Raw genomic sequence first — 8,432 nt, forward strand, 5'->3', positions numbered from 1 at the left:
TCAAAGTTCAACCCTTTAATCAAGGCATGCACATGCAAAAGATGACAATCAATCATCTTTCAAAATTTTCAAATTTAATTTTCAAAAATATTCATGCACATGTGGAAAATGTATTTTAATGCTTTATGATAAAATATTAATTTTGAGCATTAATCCTAATTTCGAATTTTGAAGAGATTTACAACATTACTCTATAATTTTAATGTGAACTTGTTCCCTTCTTGCTTATGCTTGTTTCCTTGATGTGCTTGACTCCATTGTGTAAACAACTTGAGCTTGAGACTTCTTTATTCTTTGAATTCATTTGTTATCATCAAAATCCATGTGTAGATTTATAATCACATGAAACTTGAAACCTTGAGTTCAACAATCTCCCCCTTTTTGATGATGACAAATATTTGATAGAACTTGAAACCTATATTAATACTTAAGCTCCCCCTGAAAATATGCGTTAGTTTTTCAAGCAAAAGTATAAATATAATTCAAAGCATATATAACAAGTTTAGCAATTTAAACAATGTTAATGTTCTAGTCTAACACTTCTCCCCCTTTTGGCATCATTAAAAAGGATCTACAACAAGTAAATGGACTGAAGAAAACGATGCGTTTAATAGTCACTGTAGATAGTTGAAAAATGGAGCCGTCCGTGACCCGACAAGTGCTGCAAAGCCTCGAGGCCTAACTCTATGAATTTAATACGGCTGAAGATTTAAACAATCGCCTGATGTTGTTGACAAACGGGATTGAAGGCTCCGAGTTTCTATAAAAAAATGATCATTTTCATCTATCGGATGCCAAAAAAATAATCACTTCTTGACCTGAGTTCTGTTTTTCCACAACGATAGAATGGCTGAGCAATTCTCTTCCACTAATGTTCCAGACTTGAATCAGGAACCCTTGACGCATCAATCATCAATCTTCTCTCCTGAAGCCGTCAATACCATGATAGGAGCAGTGAACCGTTTTTCTAGTAAGGCTGATTCTGAGATTATTGCAGAATCAAGAATGCTCAGTAATCAATATGCTGCCTCTGTTACGATCATGTCTCGAAGGTTAATGGCGAGGGTGAGTGAGATTGATCATCTTAACATGCAAATATCTGAGTTACGACAGAAGCTTGCTAATAAGGATAGTGAGAATAAAAGGCTAAAGCAAGAAAACCAAGAGTTGAAAAAATTTGCAGATTGGTATGCTCATGATCTGCAACCACGAATAGAAGAGCTGGAACGAGAAAGGGTTCAGATACAAGGTCAACATCGGCAGATAACAGCAGAGGTTCATCGTTTACTAGAAAAATAGGGACAATCTACTGTTAATCTCGCTGGCTTAGTAAGAAAACTTTTGACAATGTGTGTCCAGCATATCTTGTATTTCTTTTGACTAAATAAGATTTGAAGAGAAAATAGTTTGTCTTATTCTTTATGCTATCTCTATAAAATCAGTCATGAAGTTCATCTAATCCGCATCAAGTTTTCATCTCATCTCTATAACTCATTTGCATTCCTTCAGCATTCTCGTTTTAAGCCTTCTATTCTTTTCTCAATGGCTCATTATTCTAACATTTCTCTAGATCCATCCATGAGGCATTCTGCATCTCAACCTCCTGTTCTTTCTGCAGCTACCATTGGTGCCATGTTGCAGCAAGAAAATAATAATCTGACTAATAAGTCAGATTCTGATGCTATTTATGAGTTGGTGAGTCTTGGGACTCGTTACTCTTCCTCTATTGTGGTTTTTTCTCAACGGCTACAAGCCAAAAATCACGAAGTTGAAAAGCTCAAAGAACAAATTGTTGTACTTCAACAAATTGTTCAAAAGTCTCACACAAAGGAAGGAATCATTCGGCAGAAGAATAAACAGTTGAAATCTTTATTAGATTCTTCATTCCGCTTGCCGGTTCCCATGAATAAGAATGACATGATATTGTATGAAGAGAATGAGCGTCTCAAACATGAGGCTAAGAATCTCAAATTTATGTAAAAGTATTAAAAAAAATCTATCTCTATTTTTATTGACTCTGGTCTATCTTTTAAGAGATATTCATAGCATGCATCATACCTATTTCTCTTCTGATCATACATAATCTATCTTCTGGTAAAGGTTTTGTGAAAATATCTGCTAACTGATCGTGTGTGTTTGTGAACTCTAACATTATATCACCTTTTTGCACATGATCTCGAAGAAAATGATACCTTATTTCAATATGCTTAGTTCTAGAATGTTGTATTGGGTTCTTTGAAAGATTTATAGCACTTGTATTATCACATTTGATTGGAATGTGATTATACATGAGTTTAAAATCTTCAAGTTGTTGCTTCATGTAGAGAACTTGAGCACAACAACTACCCGCAGCAACATATTCTGCCTTAGCAGTAGATAGTGCAACAGAATTTTGTTTTTTACTAAACCAGGAAATTAATGCATGACCTAAGAAGTGGCATGCTCCACTAGTGCTTTTTCGATCTATTTTACAGCCAGCATAATCTGCATCTGTGTAGCTGATTAGATCGAAAGATGTGTGCTTAGGGTACCATAACCCTAGGTTAATTGTACCACTAAGATATCTAAGAATGCGCTTAACTGCAATTAAATGTGATTCTTTTGGAGATGATTGAAAACGTGCACATAAGCACACACTAAACATAATATCTGGTCTACTGGCTGTTAAATATAATAAGCTACCAATCATACCTCGATATATCTTCGAGTCAACTGGCTTACCGGATTCATCTTTATCAAGTTTAGTTGATGGGCTCATTAGTGTTCCAATTTCCTTAGCATTTTCCATCCCAAACTTCTTCAGTAATTCCTTAATATATTTTGATTGATTGATGAATGTCCCACTTTTTGCTTGCTTAATTTGCAATCCGAGAAAGAATGTAAGTTCACCCATCATGCTCATCTCAAATTCTTCCTGCATAGTCTTAGCAAAAACTTGACACATATTTTCATTAATAGCACCGAATATTATATCATCAACATAAATCTGAATCAAAAGAATATCATCATTTTCATATTTAATGAAAAGAGTTGTGTCGATTTTTCCTCTTGAAAAACCTTTTTCAATCAAGAAACCACTGAGTCTCTCGTATCAAGCTCTAGGAGCTTGTTTAAGTCCATATAGTGCTTTTGTGAGTTTGAAAATATGATTTGGGGAAATATGATTTTCAAAACCTGGAGGTTGCTCAACATATACCTCTTCATTTATAAAACCATTTAAGAAAGCACTTTTAACATCCATTTGAAAAAGTTTGAAATCTTTATAACAAGCATATGCAAGTAGCATTCGAATAGCTTCTAATCTTGCGACAGGTGCATATGTCTCATCATAATCGATTCCTTCTTCTTGATTAAAACCTTGGGCTACAAGTCGAGCCTTATTTCTAGTAATGACTCCAAACTCATCTTTCTTGTTTCTAAAAACTCATTTTGTTCCAATAATAGTATGATTTTTGGGTCTAGGAACAAGTGTCCAAACATCATTTCTTTCAAATTGATTCAACTCTTCTTGCATAGCTAGAATCCAAAATTCATCAAGAAGTGCGTCATCAATATTTTTGGGTTCAATTTGAGATAGAAAAGCAGTATGATTGCAAATATTTCTAAGAGATGATCGAGTACTTACACCTTGTGAAGGTTCTCCCAAAATTTGTTCCACTGGATGATCTTTCACAAATTTCCACTGTTTAGTTGCATCTTGTATTAAATTTTGATGATCTTTCCTGATGGCTCCATGTTGAACTTCCTCTATTGTTTTCTCTTTGTTGAGATTGAGACTTTCCGTATTATTTATACCTTCTGTTTCTTCATCAATAGATTTCTTGGAGAGTGGAGAATTAGATTCATCAAATACTACATGCATAGATTCTTGTACAGTTAAAGTCTTTTTGTTGAATACTCTGTAAGCTTTACTATTAGTAGAATACCCGAGAAAGATACCTTCATCAGATTTTGCATCAAATTTGCCTAAATTATCCCTGTCATTCAAAATAAAACATTTGCATCCAAATACATGAAAGTAACCAATGTTGGGCTTTTTCTCATTCCAAAGCTCATAGGGGGTTTTATCTAACTTAAACCTTAGCATAACTCTATTTATAACATAACATGCAGTACTTACCGCTTCGGCCCAAAAATAACTAGGCAAGTTGTTCTCATTGAGCATTGTTCTTGCCATCTCTTGAAGAGATCTATTTTTCCTCTCTACTACCCCATTTTGTTGAGGAGTTCGAGGAGCAAAAAAATTATGCACAAAACCGTTTTCATCACAAAATGTTTCAATATTTTTATTAACAAACTCTTTTCCCCTATCACTTCGGATACTTGAAATAGTATAACTCTTTTCATTTTGAATTCTCTTGCATAACTTGGTAAAGGCATTATGTGCCTCATCTTTATGAGTAAGAAAGATGACCCAAGTATATCTAGAGAAATCATCAACAATAACAAATGCATAATATTTTCCTCCTAGACTTGCAACTCTATTTGGTCCAAAAAGATCCATGTGTATCAGTTGCAATGGTCTAGTAGTGGAAATATGTTTCTTAGTTTTAAAAGAAGTTTTTGTTTGTTTACCAAATTGACATGCATCACAAATTTTGTCTTTAAGAAAATATGTTTTTGGTAAACCTCTCACAAGATCATTTTTTGAAAGTTTGGAAATAAGTTCCATGTTGGCATGACCTAATCTTCTATGCCATAACCAACTAGTTTCATTTTGAGCTGACAGGCAAATAGTATCTTGTGAGGTAATTTCTTCAAAATCAATTGTATAAACATTATTGTTTCTAAAAGCAATAAAACAAATATTACAATCATGATCATTCAAAATAATGCATTTATCCATTTTAAAAGTAACTGTAAATCCTTTATCACATAATTGACTTATGCTCAAAAGATTATGTTTTAAACCTTCAACAAGTAGAACATCTTCAATTATGAGAGAAGATTCATTACCAATTTTACCTATTCCCACGATCTTCCCTTTCGAGTTGTTTCCAAATGTCACGTGCCCTTCTTCTTTAGATCTAAGATCAAAGAACTTAGTCTTGTCTCCCGTCATGTGTCTTGAACATCCACTATCTAAAAACCATTTATTTTTGCTTGTGGAAAACTTCATGCATACCTATAAAAACAATTAAAATGATTTTTCTTGGTACCCAAGTTCTTTGGGTCCTTTATTTATTAGTATTATAATAAACAAGATTTTTAGGTACCCATATGGCCCTAATAGTCATTGTATGATTTCTTCTAATAGGACAAGTATGATAATTATGACCATTTCTATTACAAAAATTGCAAATAGCATGTGACATATATGAAAAACTTGAATGATTATAATAATATCCTTTTTTGACAAAATTATTTTTATGAAAAGAATTTTGAATATTAGTCTTTGATGTAGAATGATTATCAAAGAAATTTTTATAAGGTTTGTATTTTTGTTTTGGCATATATCCCAAACCTGCCTTGTCAAAAACACATCTTTGACTACCAAGAAGTTTTTCAAAATTTCTTTTTCCATTCGTAAAGTTTTCAACAATATTTTCTAAATCGGTTTTCTTCTTATTCAATTCAAGATTTTCATCTTTCAAAATGATACTTTCTTTTCTTAAAATTTCAATTTCGTTTGTTAAAGAAGAATTTTTCTTTTTCAAAGCAGTATACTTGATACCCAATTTTTCAAATTCCTCATAAATCTCTTCTAAAACATTTTGCAATTCTTCATATGAAGGATTTTCAATATTATCAAGATTTGTTATCTCAATGTCATCTTTAGCCATAAGACAAATATTTGCTAATTTTTCATTGCTTGCTTCACTATCTAAGCTACTTGAATCATCATCCCATGTAGCTTTCATTGCTTTCTTGCCCTTATTTCGATCTTTCTTTAGCAGAGGACAATCTGTCTTGATATGACCAGGTTTATTGCATTTATAACAAATTAAAGTGTCGTTTTTACTTGAATATTTCTTGGAAAACTTTTTGAAAGATTTCCTCGGAGGAGTTCTATTTTTCTTCAAGAACCTCTGAATTCTTCTTGTTATCATCGCAACTTCTTCATCTTTATCGTCATTTTCCTCATCTTCATCACTTTCACTTTCATGAGGAACAGCTTTAAGTGCTAAGCTCTTCTTTGGCTTTCTTTCTTCTTCTCCTCTTTTCAATGTGTACTCATGGGTGATAAGTGACCCGATGAGTTCATTGACTTCGAGCTTCTTGAGGTCTCTAGCTTCAAGAATCGCTGTAACTTTTGATTCCCAACGTTTTGGTAAAGAGTTGAGAATTTTTCTTACTATCTCCACCTTGGAATAAACTTTGCCAAGAGCTGTCAAGCTGTTTATGATGTTAGTAAAACGAGTGTGCATACTAGAAATAGATTCATTATCATTCATCTTAAACATTTCATATTCATGAGTAAGAATATAAATTTTTGATTCCTTGACTTGCGAAGTTCCTTCATAAGTTACTTCCAAGTTATCCCAAATTTCCTTTGCCGTAGCGCAATTCATTATTCTATTAAACTCATTTCTATTAAGAGCATTATATAATAAATTCATAGCAGTTAAATTTAAAGTATAAAGTCTATCGTCTTCACGATCAAACTCTTCTTCTTCCTTTTTGACCTTTACTCCACCAACCACTTTTGTTGGAATATAAGGTCCATTTACAATACATTTCCATATTTCTCTACCTTGAGCTTGAAGAAATATTCTCATTCTAACTTTCCAGAATGAGTAATTATCTCCACAAAAGAGTGGAGGCCGACTACTAGATTGACCTTCACCAAATGAAGCTGCAATGTTAGCCATAAGATCTTAACTCAAAAGATAGTTAATCTTATAATAGAGCTCTTAGCTCTGATACCAATTGTTGCCCAGATGACTAACACAAGAGGGGGGGTGAATTGAGTTGTATTAAAAAAAAATAACAATTATAAATCAAATATATATAATATAAAATATAAACAAAATATGAAATAACAATAAATATAAAGAGTAAGGGTAAGAGAGAAGCAAACTCAGTATGTTAACGAGGTTCGGCCCCACTGCCTACGTCCTCGCCTCAAGCTACCCCTTGAGAATTCCCAAATTCACTATTCAACCTCTTTCAGGTGGAGATAGAAACCTATTACACCTTTGAACAACACCGCTACAAAGGATCCGTGTAGAACACCCTCTACACTTGCAATCACCTTACACGTGGTGATTCAACTATTCCCCGTGTAGAATACTTTCTACACACACAAGGGTTATACACACCCTTTTTCTGATACAAAAGCTGATAGTGGGTAGGTTATCAGAAAACACTTCTCAACGAGTGAAATAAGAACAATACAGCACAAGCTATATCTCTCAAAATGAACAAGGATTAAGACTCAATGTTTAGAGAAGAGAGAATGAAAGCTTTGAATGAATGTTGTATGCTCTTGGTGTTGTAAATGTGAAGCTCTCAAATGATCTATTTATAGGCATATGAGACTTCATATTCAAATTTAAAAAGATTCACATGTCAAAGACAACATCATTCACTTTTTCAAAGAATTCAAATAAAAGGTTCTTCTTTCTCAATTGTCAAAGACAACATCATTCATTTTTTCAAAAAAATCAAACCTAATCTTTTACTTTTGGCATATGACAAAATGAGCACACTTTCATTTTCAAAAAATTCAAACCTAATCTTTTACTTTTTGTATAAGTCTAAAAAAGCATCAATCACTTTTGAAAATATTCAAATAAAACATGCACATGTTAAAGATGACAATCAATCATCTTTAATATTTTCAAAGTTCAACCCTTTAATCAAGGCATGCACATGCAAAAGATGACAATCAATCATCTTTCAAAATTTTCAAATTTAATTTTCAAAAATATTCATGCACATGTGGAAAATGTATTTTAATGCTTTATGATAAAATATTAATTTTGAGCATTAGTCCTAATTTCGAATTTTGAAGAGATTTACAACATTACTCTATAATTTTAATGTGAACTTGTTCCCTTCTTGCTCATGCTTGTTTCCTTGATGTGCTTGACTCCATTGTGTAGACAACTTGAGCTTGAGACTTCTTTATTCTTTGAATTCATTTGTTATTATCAAAATCTATGTATAGATTTATAATCACATGAAACTTAAAACTTTGAGTTCAACAGATCGACTATGGCAATCTCTCTTTGGGCAACTTAAATACAATAAGAAAATAAAAGAAAACAGAACGGGCACAAGAATAGATAAAAATAAGATGCAAGTGTTCATTCCGTAAAACCGAATACTTTTATTTAACAAATGAAAGAATTCCCGGACGCGAGACAACTTTAAAATCTGCAAAATTACGTTACATCATTCTGCCAGAAAATCGTGGTGGTTAGACTTAAGGACCATTAATATATACATATATTTTCAAAGATGAAAACAAAAAAGTTGATTTTTTG

Source organism: Carya illinoinensis, chromosome 7 (assembly GCF_018687715.1).
Source record: "Carya illinoinensis cultivar Pawnee chromosome 7, C.illinoinensisPawnee_v1, whole genome shotgun sequence".
Classification (NCBI taxonomy): domain Eukaryota; kingdom Viridiplantae; phylum Streptophyta; class Magnoliopsida; order Fagales; family Juglandaceae; genus Carya; species Carya illinoinensis.